Source organism: Pinus tabuliformis, chromosome 9, assembly GCF_031772625.1.
Source record: "Pinus tabuliformis cultivar Carrire ecotype Pingquan chromosome 9, CPIR1, whole genome shotgun sequence".
NCBI lineage: Eukaryota > Viridiplantae > Streptophyta > Pinopsida > Pinales > Pinaceae > Pinus > Pinus tabuliformis.
In genome coordinates this window covers 1,404,196,433-1,404,207,554 of record NC_142307.1, presented here as the reverse complement: position 1 = coordinate 1,404,207,554, position 11,122 = coordinate 1,404,196,433, and positions in this window count along the sequence as shown.

Genomic DNA, 11,122 nt, shown 5'->3' with positions numbered 1-11,122 from the left:
AGGAAGGTCATACTCACTTAGTTGAGTTGTAGAGTCATGTTATTCTTTTGAAAAATATTTTTGCAGACTCTGCATGTGCTCAGGGGGAGCATGGACGGATTGGTACATCTTGGCATGTACAAAGGGGGAGTTCAATAAGAGATTTTAGCATGTACTCAGGGGAAGTATGGACAACATAATGTATATCAAGGGAGAGAATATCATGGTCTACCCTTTTCCCTTGATGTCAAAGGGGGAGAGTGACTTGGAATGGTTGTTGCCATCAAGTCCAAAGGGGGATATTGTTGGCATTATGATACAGGTATGATACAGGTGTTGTCCTTAATGGAAACTCACTGAGATGACATATCATAGTGCAGTAGATCAAGAGCAAATAATTAATGATCAGAGAGAGGTATACGCAGGTTCACCTTGTCAAAGCAGCGTATACACACGGGTTAATAGACCAAAAGAAGCGTATAACATACACATGTAGTTTCACAGAAGAAAAGGCACGTACATGTTGGAAAACTAAGTTTTGGTCCATGGTATTTGGTCCATGGTATTGGTCCATGGTATTGGGTCCGAGGTATTGACTCCAGGTATTGGGTCCAAGGTATTGGTCCTACATGATTTTGGACCATGGTATTGAGAGAGGCCTAAACCTATATAAGCAGGAGAAGATCATTAGGCCAAAGGGTGCAAGATGTGCAAGGATTGAATATCTGATGAAGTATGAGATCCAGTATGCTGGTTATGGGTTTGTGATGCTTTTCTTGATCTAAACCAAGGATGCACCCATGTGGATGATGATGAAAGATGGATCAGGATCTTAAGGCTTGGAATGTTTTATCATTATGTGGTCTAATCATGGATAGACTAGATCTGAATTATTGATGCATGTTTATTCCATAAATGTTATGATCTGGGTATGATTGATGTTTGGAATAGCTGCAAAGTTATAAGTTAGTATTTGCAGATCTGTACGTGGGTTCACTTTGGTAAAAGCACGTATACACACTGTTTGGGTTCATCAGAGTAGCGTATACATAATGAAATATGATATTTGAATTTGCAGATGGTTCTGATGGTTGTTGCAGAGTTCTGTGTTCTGCTCTGTGTTTTGGTGACTGTGTTTTGATGATAGGGTTTTAGTGATTCAGTGTTGGGTGATTCAAAGATTGATGATGCAGGTGTAGTTAATGGTTGTATTGCAGTGGTCATTAATTTTGATCTTAAATGTTGTTGATGGCTCCAGTATGAAAATTGGATGAAACGTGGCCTTCATATTATGGTGTTGTGATCTAGGAGTATCCAGTCTGAAAATTTATGAAACATGGTCCCTGGAGGAAAAGTGAAGGTTGGAGCCTTTAGTAGGCCGACGCCTACGTACTGGTAAACATATCGGCTAGTACAAGAGCCAAGGAATTGGAGCTCCCTTCCAGTAGCAGCTAGAAAATGAGAGAGGTTTGTAGTATTCTGTAGGCTGGTGCCTATGTACTAGTAAATATATCGGCCAGTACAAGAGCCAGGGGGTTGTAGCTCCCTTCCAGTAGAAGCTGGAGAACGAGAGAAGGTTGTAGCCTTCTGTAGGTGGGTGTCTACATACCGGTATGAGTCTACACCAGTATAAGATTGTAAAAATGTTTTTCTTATATTAAAGGAAGATGACAGTAGGTGGTTTTTGTCCTGCATTGGATTTTCACCTTACATCATGGTGTTCATGTGTGTTTCTTATGTGTGATGATCTGTTCTGTTTTACTGCACCTATTTACTGTTTATATGGTTAATAAAGTTCTGATGCACTAATTAAAGATCAACATATGAAGGATTAACTAAATCATAAGTTTACTAGATATACGCTAGTTGCATTAAACACAGTTGCATGTACACGCGGGTTCCCTTAACTGAAGTAGCGTATATGAATCAGAGTATGAAATGAAAAAGTTATATTGATTTGCTAATACTGATTCACCCCCCCCTCTCAGTATTATTTCCAACAGAGAGATCTCTTGCAGTATTTATCAATGAATAGCCTTAAAGAACAATTTTTTTAGGTTAGATATGCATGATTGTTTGTGTATTTGTGAATTTAGGATTTTAAGGTTTCCTGGACTAGTGTTTAGAGCAAGTGATTAGGTCTAGGCTCTAGGAATGCAGAGACACGTATAGAAAGGAGCTAGGCATCAGTGGGATATGGTATACTTGAAATGTTGTCAATGTAGCATAGATTAGAGAGTTTTGAAGAGACTAATGAGTATATGAAAGTATGAATTCATTAGTTTTATAAGAAAATAAACACAACTATGAATTCCACATAAACAGAGCTTGGAATCAAGAATCATGTCTATATAATTGCAAGGAAATTCATATAAAGAAGACAAATCATGTGAAGAAAGATTATTTATCCATTAGAAACTGATATAAAGAGTAAAAAACACCATAGACTCACTGAACTAGAGTTCCTGAAAATGGTTGGAACTGCTCCTGTATTAGCTAAAGAGAACATAAACATACAAGCCTCCTCCATAAAATTCCAACCCCTTTCTCTGAAAGAGAAATGATACATATAGAATCCATTCAACCACTTCCCCACCTTCAACAGTTGAATTCCTAGGTGGTGGAATTGATTCCAAGATTCTCTCAACCAAAAGGTGAGAGTGAGAAGGTTAAACACAAACTCTTATTGGAGACTTTGTTTTGGATTTTGCTTCCTTAATGAGGCCTATTCAACATAAAAAAACAACCTATTATGTGGATTTATTCATGCTTACATAATCTAACCTCTTACCAAGTTCAATTACATCAAGAGTTTTGACTTCGACCAAGTCAAACTGAAAACTAGGAAATTTAAATAGTGAATTTTTAAATAAAAAACACAGGAAATTGCAGAATCGCAACTCTAACTTTGTGCCCACTTTAAGGTGCCTTACTGAGGTCCAAATGAAGATCTGAAAGAACAGTCAACTACAGTTTCAAGTCTAGTTTCCAAAACACTTTTAATTTTTGAAAATTACCCATGGGAAGGCCTTAAAAAATCCATTCTCCTAAGGTCACTCCAGAAGCGCATCCCCTGTTAAAAAGAGGGGCATAATGTTGATTTTTGACCCCTTTTTCCTCTTTTTCTCAGAATTTGGGCCCTCTCTAAGAAATCTGATGAAATGGGTTTTGAGAGGAGGCCATTAGGTTTCCAAAAATGTAAGCCACTTGTCATTTGGAGTCCTGAGGAAAAAGCGCAGTGCCAAGGCGCTACTCTTCTGTGACTAGCTCAATTTCTGAGTTTTGCACCAAAATTCACCAAAAACCAAAAATGCTTAGAAAACTCCCAAAATTGGTCCAGAAGTGAAAAATGAGGTATATTAAGCTCTCATGGATGCCTCAGCAAGCATCTCCAAGTTTTCCTTCTCATTTTTACTTTTTAGGGTTTTCTTTGAGTTTGGCCTTCAACTGCTTAATTCTGACCTTGGCAACCTGATTCCTTGTGTAATAATGGATGACCATATTCCTTTGCAACTTGTTATCCATGTTAACCTTATCAAGGAGCTTCTCAAGGTGGAAATTGATCTTGTCAAGCCAAAACTCCCTGTCTTCACTGATTTCCAAAGCAATTTTGTCTTCAATGTCCAAGTCTGCATTCAGTAGGTTTTGTTCTTTTTCTTTCTTCAATGCCTTTTGAGACCCTTTGTCCTTGGATTTTTCTTTTCAACCTGCTTTTCCTATTCATCATGTTCACTAGGCTCCAACACTACTTTACCTTTGTCTCCTTGATGTAGCATCTTGGATTTCTCTTTCTCCGTGATCAGATGTTTAGTCTTAAACTGACTATTTTCTTTCTTAAGGAAATAATGAAATGAGGGAGTTAGGGAAGGGAGATGATGATAGGGTAATTTTTGGAGATGGATAGGGGTGGTAGAAAACTTAGGAAGCTTAAATGGAGTGAAATGAGAGAAATAAATGATTAGGAGAAATTGAAAAACAGAGTTGCTAGGAAATCTGCTCAAAATGCTAGGTATGAGCTAGGGTTTAGGTAAGGGTGAGGCAATCTGATGATTGATAAGTTATTTAGTGAATCAAAGGGTGTTTTAAACATGTAAAAAGGTGTGAGGTGGAAGATTTACATGTTTTTAATATCAAAACTAACCAAACCATCAGTTACACTAGTGCTTGTAGCATGAAAATTTCACCTAAACCCTAGATGAAGAGAAATTGCATTTGCATTCATCTTGCCAAAGGAAAAAGGTGAGAAAAAGACTTATACTTACTTGTGAACAAGATTAGAAAAGAAAGAAATAGGTTTGAAAGATTCAAAATAAAAATTTGGGTGAGTTTGCATGATTTTTGGGCTGCTCTGGCATAAGCGCAACACAGTTCACAGAAGCAAAGCACCAAAGCACAACGTAGTTCATAGAAGCACAACGCAGTTCACAAAAGAGTAGCTCCAACTTGAAAACCACTTTTGGAGGCCTTAAACGGATCTGAATTGAGAACTGGATAGCTCGTTGGAAAAATATTGAAGTATTCTACAAGATGGACACCTCAAGCATGTAATTTGGACACCCCATCAGGGAGAACAATTGATTTTCCCAAGGTCACTCCGAAAAATTAGAGTGTCTCTAATGAAAGTGCAGTGCTAACTTGCAAAGTACTTTTGGATGCCTTCCACTAATCCAAATCATGATCAGAAGGCACCATTGGAAATTTTAGGATGTATTCTACACGATAGAGTCCTTAAGCACTAGCAAAAACTATGCCAAATCCCTAAAAAATTGTCTTGAAGTCAAGTTGTCTAGAATTGTAACAGCTCTCCCGTTGCAAGTGTAGTTTGGACATTTCTCTCAAATCATAATACCTGTGCATAAAATGAATGTGGTTTTTTTTCCTTGGACTATAATGGACAAAAACCTCTTTCACTTTTGTAAAATTCTTCTCCATTTGGTCAGAAACATATTTTGAAGCAAACATGTCCCTATGAGAAATGATGAGGCAAGGTAGTGTACTACAACATTATCTTATTTGAAATAAAACATTACCTTTACCTTTATTTTGCTTTCTCTAAGCTACTAACTCCCTTTACCCATTGAATCACATGATGGACATGTTTTTGTTTTGACATATGGTATCATGATGACACATGGAGTTAAACCCGTGACCATGACCTAAAATGAGGAATTTAACCATTTCATGACCCAAGACACTTAAATGAAGATATGATACCTCAAAGAAGACAATAACCATGATGAGTGATGAAGACCATGAGTAAGTGAAGGGAGCAGCAATGACCTACACACAACAGCCAGTGACCAAATTTTTATTTGAGGACTCACTAAAATGACAAAAATTTGACTTGACACCCTAACAACACCTTGTAAGAGCATATTTGATCACTGGTGACAGGCTGAACTGACTGACACTAACACAATAATCTTGACCTCTTCTCTTGAGCATATTATAGTTAGAAATTTGTTGTCAATGCATGAGAAATGAGTTTTTATAAGTTAAGGATGGGTCAACATTCTCAGCCACCTTCAACTAGTTAATTTCAGCTCACTCATTCACTCATGCAATGTGGAAAAGTCAAATTATGAAGGGTGATGATTTCGAGGAATGGGGACAACAGTTAAAAGAAGAATTTTTTACAAAGTCCAAGTCACCACAACACTCCAAACCCTCCATCCACTTCATATTCACTATCTATCCATCATTCATCCATCCCATTTCATAATTTCAAGAACAAACCCTACACTCTGTCTCACCCTGAAAATTTCTTGAAAAAACAAACAGAGCATCCTCTCCATTTTCACAAACCTACACTACTCCCTCTGAGCCCTAGCATCATCCTCCAAACCCTCTACATCATTTCTCATCACTCCCATACAGTTAAAAGACTCTAAAAGAGAAGGAATGGCTGCTACAGGAAGACAAAATGTTTATCCAAGAAGGAAGAAAGGAACAAATCATGCTAAAATCCAAAATGGCAGTGCCTAAGAGAGACGTAATCAAAACAGAGAGCTCCAAGGCCATTAGGAAATCATCGAGGCCACAAAAGACAAGAAGAAGGCAACAAAAGGAAATAAGACATTCACCATAAAAACAGAACTTAAACTGTAGTGATGAAAAGAGTCTTTCCAAGAGGTCTCTAATCTCTTTCTAGATTTTGTCCAAGGCCTAAAAGATGTTATAGAAATGGGAGAAAGGAATGGAAGTTAATTTGAGAGCCTACCCTAGGCTCAAACTATCATTTATTCTCAAAACAAGTTTCGTGTAGTTTTGACAGGAATTACTATAGGATGTCCTAGTTCTCATCTAAATGCATTTTGAAGGTTTCAAAGGTGTCCAAATGGTGGAACAAGGTAGCAGACAATTGATAAGGATGTGGAATACCTTGCCAAGATGAAAAATATTCAAGAACCCATATTGAATAAGGGGAAGAAGGCAAGCTAATGGTCTCAAGAAACAATGATTTTCCTATGCACAAATAGATTTTTGGGCTTGTCCTTGCAGAACTTACAACCAATATTCTTAAGAGAAAGGACTGAGGAATGCACAAGAGAGAGGCCACCAGGGCCATGAATGAGGCACAATGAGGTCACTAAGTTTCTCAGAGGATGAGAAACACTTTCAGCAAGGAGTATGATGGGCCTCTAAATTAGACATAAATTAAGGCCCATGCCTCTAAATTAAACATAAATTAAGGCCCATCTAACCATCCTTCAGCACATTAAGCCTCTCTTTTTGCATCTATAATGTATTTTTAACTTTAATATGTTCATTAGGAAGGTTTATGAATAATTGCATATTGTGCCTAATATTATTTATTTTGTAGAATATTATGAGAATATTGGGCAGATTATGAAGATTTGGAGGAGGAGATAATTTAAGGACTTAGCTTGCTCCCTACTAAAGGATGATCAATATTAAATAATAAATCAACAAGATATTATGGAATTATGGCACAGATTGTGGAACTCCGATGATTGAGAAAATATAGGAATGTGTTCCTTACCATTTAACGCAGATTCCTAGTATTGAGAACCAGATCCACTAATCAAGGGATTTTGGTGGAGAAAGTTTCCTCCTTTCATGGGGAATTATTCCTAATCATTTTGTATAAGTACCAAGTCGAATTTACCTCTAGGGGTAGATTTTTATTATTCTTCTTGTGGAGAGAACTCGTATTTTTGCAGCTCCATTGTATTTTCTTGCAGAGATGTAATTGTATTGATAAAAATAATGAAGATTAGGGTCATGTTCAGCTTCTAAATCTTGTTCTCATCCATAGGTCTCTGAGTTTCATTTTCTTTTCTTCTTGTCACTTCTTATTCACATGCATCTCTTGTTCTTGTTTCTTTCTATTTCTGCTTTTAGTATTAATGATTTCTTGTTGTAGTATTGGGTTAAATGGTTAATGTAAGTAATTTGGAAGTATCAAAAGCATCATTTCATCCTTGGAAAATATTTGGAAGGTCATAGTAATCATTGAGCTACTTGGATTAGTTTTCTTATTCCCAAATCTAGATTTCTGGAACTCCTTTGTGGCAAAGAACGGTAAATTTCTGCTATTTTTTAGAGCATGCTAACGAGCTTCAATCGAGTTGGTTCCACTTGAATTATATCACAAAAAGTTCTATTTAATAACAAAAAATACCCCATTGCATTTGCACTTTATTAGGTTAGACATTTTATAGATTTACTAGCTCACTAGTTCTCGAATTTCTGGATTTTAGACTAGTAATTTTCCGCTATTTTTTAGCATGGGTTAATTGTCTTTAAGTTTCTTAGGATAAGTTGCAATTGTCATTTCTGATCTCTTATATTTCATACTGATTTCAAAGCACTTTTTTATTGATTTCAAGCACTTCCATTCATGCACCTAGCCATTAGATGGTAACAATTATGTTTTCTTCCATTTAATAAATCTTCCCTATGCATAGATGGATTTGTGTATAGATACAGACAAGAATGTGTGTTTGTGCATGAGATTCTACCTTGCAAAGAGACCTCATATCGTTCACCTCATCCAAGCCTCATCCACCCATGTCACCAAAATCCACTAAAATCTCAATCTGAATTCTTATTTTATAAGCAAAAATGGCCATTTCCATTGAGAAAATCCAACCATCTTGAAGCCCTTGCTTGATTTCTAGGTAGTGTACACCACCTCCATGCCTTATTCTTCCATTATCCACCTTTCCCAAACTTCATTCCACCTTCTAGACCACTTCCTAAGCTTTCGTCCTGTTCCTGTAGTAAAACAAGGGATCCTGTAGGAGAACTAGTACATCCTTTAGGAAATCCTATAGCAGCTTGTTTTGAGCCCAAATTGAGAAAAATCATCACTAAAGTTAGGATTAGCCCCTACTTGACCTCCATGCCATCAAGACCATTGTAACCCTTTTCCTCCATACCTGTCTCCCCTACCAAAGAAAAAGGAAAGATTAGAATTTTCATTTATAAAACAAAAAGATTAAAAAATGAGTTCTTTTATATTCACACATGCACGTGGCAGTTAATACTCCCTAGATCAGACTCCTAGCTCAGTTAGTTTAAATCATCACCTTTGATAAATAGGATTAAGATAGGTTCCTTTTACATTTAGTTCATGATCTTTATGCAATTAGAATATGTTTCTTTCCTTGTACTTTATTTCTTGCAATAGGTTAAGGTTTCCATTTCGGGGTTTTTATTTTTCTACAATTAGTTTAGGATTTGATTTCAGTACATGAACTCGATTACATCATGAAAACAAAGGAAGGAAACACTGTATGATGCACATATAGTGTTGATACTTGTTAAGTTTGTACGAACCCCAAGTTGATAATTAAAGTCAGTAGCCTTGGGAGTTGTAGCATTCTTGTTGCAATATCGAGGCTCATCAAAGTGTCCAAAGAATAGTCTTACAAATGAATACAATACACGCGTGAAAATGTGTTGGCTTGTGATAGACTTCTGAATTAAGCGAAAGTTTTGAGACACATTCATACACCATACACCACTAGCCCTATTAGTGTAGCGTTGGAGCCACTTCACGCTCCTCAAAGAAAAGATTATAGACTCTCAAGGCTATGCGGGAGGAGCCAAGGTGAAAATTCCTTTGCATGTACAAACAAGGGGGTATATATAGCCAAGGGTGAAACTAAACCTTGTGACTCTTCGATTTTCGTCATGACTATTTGAATTACATGAATGTTCAACATACATAAATCTTAAACTTCATCCATGGGTCTCTTAGACTTCCATGTTACATTACATTTATTACAATAAGTATGGATGAAAGTAGTGATGTGGTCAAGACGACTCATGACACAACTCGATGATGAGCCCCAAATTTGGTAACATTTTGGGCTCATTTGGCCTAATTATCCTTGTTCAATCCTTCATTTTTCATAAATTATGCATTATTTTTGAGTATGTTTATGTCATTTGTACGAATAAGGGTAGTCACTCTTCCTAGGTGGCTAACACGTGCTCATTTCAGGATTTTTTGACACATGTTGGAGCAAAACCGAGCAAACATGGGCTAGGAGACAGCCAAGCTTGGGTTGAGGATTCGTAGGGGGGTTGTCTATGGCATTAAATAGCCTCCCTCGGGATCTTCACCCCCAACTTCGAGCTCCAAAGGCCACCAAAACTGGATCTAGAAGGCAGCCAAACAGATTTTTTGGAAGGAGTTGTTCACTCACAGTTTGGGCAGCCAAGTCCCATGGATTTAGGAGGTCAGCTAGGACCTCGTGGTGTATAAATGTTAAGGCCTTAGCCTTCGTGAGGGACTTTTGAAAAACTCTTGTATACTTTGCACTACAGTGCTGCTAGCTCTATTTTGTTCTCTTGTAGCCATTGTTGGCATAACTCTTGACTTATGATTATTTTTTGATAATGAGAAGTAGTCATATTTGATATCAGCTCTGAGTTTTTTATAGGAGCCATAGCTCTCGAGGTTGGGCCCAACCTGAGAGCCTAGGGCCTCCTTCTTTGTATTGTTATCTTTCCTTTATGCATTGTGATTTTCCTTTTTTGCATTTGAAACGTGGTTTTGTTGAGCAAGATTTAGTTGTGTTGGTTAAATAGGTCATTGTTGAGGAATAGAATTGCTTCAGATGTGTAGAATAGATTGATAGGATAATAATCGATAAAGCTCCAGAAAAAGGGGTTGTCTACACTCTCAATTTCCCCTCTCCCTTATTGGGTCAGGGGTTGGAATTGCAGAAACAGTATTGCCCAACAAAAACACTAGTTTTCTTGACCATGCAATCTTTGGTGTAATGTCTTCATTTGTAGAAGTTAGTCATGCGTTCAGACCTTTTGAGATGTTTCTTTGATTAAGTACTGTACATGGTTCTCTTTAAGAAATTAAGATGCTGTTCATTTGCTTCGTTGACAGTTAGGATAGATTAGCTAAGATTTTGATTGTGTGCAGGACTTGGTTGATTTGGTTAAGTGTACACCGTGCAGGGCATCTCCATCACTCTCTCATCCACCTAAGCTTCATCCAGGCCAGCTGCTCCATCTCCTAGTTAGGTTCCTCGTCTCACAACTACTCTTCTGCCCACATAACCCTACCTTCTTGCTCTTCCATTGTCTTAGCCTTCTTTAAGTCAAGTCAGCTTTCCACACCTTCTCATCACTTCCTCCATCAGTCACTAGGTCATTCCAGGCCCCTACCCTACCTCCCTATCCATTCATGCATCCTCTCTCACTCACCCATCTTCCAAAATCCAATTTTAGAACATCCTGTAGAAATTTCTGAACATCCTGTAGAAATCCCTGAAACATCCTGTAGAACCCCTGCAGACTTCCTGTAGAAGCTCACAAGTGAGGTTGCTGGATAGCCAAACTTTGTGAAACTCTCCGGAAGGGTGTTAGGGACTCCTTAGACCCTCTCTGAACCTTCCCAACCTTTTCCAAGCATTTCTCTTCCTTGATCCACCCCTGCACAGTAAAAAGCCAGTTAAAACACATACATGATAATTCAGATAACTTATTTGAAAATACAAAAAGATGTTTCCTTCAGATAGAGGTAGCCTAGGCATGTGCATTTTACCTTCATAGAAGTAATGGCATCTCTTTTAATAGTTTTCATTCTCTCCTCTGCATTAGTAGGACTAGCTGGTAGAATTAGGGTTTGCTAGGGTTTATGTTGCTTTTT